Source organism: Pteropus vampyrus, unplaced genomic scaffold (genome assembly GCF_000151845.1).
Source record: "Pteropus vampyrus isolate Shadow unplaced genomic scaffold, Pvam_2.0 Scaffold203, whole genome shotgun sequence".
In the NCBI taxonomy this organism is placed as follows: domain Eukaryota; kingdom Metazoa; phylum Chordata; class Mammalia; order Chiroptera; family Pteropodidae; genus Pteropus; species Pteropus vampyrus.
In genome coordinates, this window is record NW_011888984.1 from 1,194,860 (window position 1) to 1,196,908 (window position 2,049).

Consider the following 2,049-nt stretch of genomic DNA (forward strand, 5'->3'; position numbering starts at 1 on the left):
CCTTCCTTCCTTCCTTCTTTCCCTTTCCTTTCTAATTTTTTAAAATCTCAGTTCAGTCTCATGCATGGCATTTGGCTCTTATATGTCTTTAGTCCCTTCGAGGTTAGAACAGTTTCCCACATATCCATACTTTTATTTTCTATGATAGTGACTTTTGGAGGAAGTCCAGGATGGTTGTTCTTTAGCATTCCACATTCTGGACTTATTCTTTATTTCCTCATGGAGTCACCTAACTTGTCTCTCTATCTTCCTTAGCTTATTGACTTCAAGCACTCAAAGCATTTTCTGTTCCTGACCTCATTTAGTTCTTGCAGCACGGGAAGTAGGTGTCATTGTTAGTCACTTCCATTTTACAGATGAGGAAACTGAGGTCAGGGAGATTAGGTAGTTTGTCCACATCACATAACTAGTAAGTGGTGAAGCCGGGACTTGAACTCAGGTCTCTCACATTCCACAGCTTAACCCAATACTCCAAGGGCATCACTCCTGCCCGCCACCCTCGCATGGGCATTCAGAAACGTGAATGTGACGTTACCTGCAGGTGCTACTTTGGCTGAGGTTTCCTAAAAGTCTCCGCTTACTTTGAACCACATAAATGTGATCTCTTTGATGCATCAAATCGAGAGATCTGTCTACTCGATGACCACCATCAATCCTCACTCTGGCCAGCTAGATGCTGGATGGATACGAAGAGAAAACCCAAGAAAGAAGAAGGGTGAATCTGATGCCCAAGCCACACACACACTGGGCCATTCCCCTGGGGGAGACGCACAGTGCAGGGTTTCTCTAAAGCCAAGATTCCCAAACCTCGTGGTTCATGTACCTTTTCAGATTTTTTCGCTATATTTAAAGATGACTTCAACTATTATTTACTTACTATTTTTAAAATCCTTTTCTCATTTAGAAAAAATAGTGCAGCTCGCTGTCACCATTAATTTAACATCACACATAGGAATGCTACATTTTCTAGGATTTGACATTTTTGGCGATCAAGAATTACTATATTTTCTAAGTAAAAATACCAACACTAAAAACAGAATGCACTAAATAAGATGATGTCATTTCTTTCCAAAGACTATCGATGCACTAGAGCACTGCGAAAATAATAATAAAAGCAAGATATTTCATCGCAAGCTTTACAGGTGAGGTTAGGACTGTAATCTGCGAGTCATCTTGGGGTGAACACCGCAGCCACAAGTGCCACTGGTGAGTATTCTTGGGGAAAACAGGAAATGGGTTAAATCAATTTTAGACTTAATTTAGTTTAAAAGGTAACTTTACGTCACTACTATAAAGGGAAAACCAATGTCATCTAACATCTCTTCGAAGAAAAGATGGAGCTATTTGCATTACAAATGTTCATTCTATGTACCACCGAAAATTTCATCAGCATGTTCCACTCTTTGGGATGTCCTGTTCTGGGAGGAAATAAGTGACAATTTCCAGGGAGACTGTTTTGTTGAGGGTGGGAAACTGGCCCAGAGATGTAGAAAGAAGACAGGGATGATTGGCTGAGTGTCTGAGGGGAGGTGACAAGGTCAGAGCCCCCCAGGGTTGGAGACAGAAGCGTTTGCTGCTGTGTCAGGGGTGTTGGGGACATGGGGTACCAGGCGCCTCTGAGCACTTTTGAACAACAACATCCTAGCTACCCGTCAATCAGACTGTTGGGCTGAGCTTCCCAGAGGTCTGCAGCACGGGGTCAGGAAAGAGGCCTGTCGAGAGAATACTCGCTTAGGGGGCTCAGAGTGGGTGAGAGGCAAAAACAAACAAACAAACAAACAAACAAACAAACAAAAACTCTAGCAAAAACGACTTGTGTTCAGAACTCTCGGAACCGACTAATGCTTCAGGGAGAATGTTTACACACCTACATATACACACACATTCAACACACATACATACACCTGTGCACACATACACACAACCTCCATAGTTGAATACGTTGGGTTGCAAGTAACAGGGAACATAGAGAGATCTGTTGGTCTGTCCAGGTGCTCAGAGGCGTTGCTGGCACCAGGTTCCTGTTTCTCTGCTCTGTGGCCTCTAGCT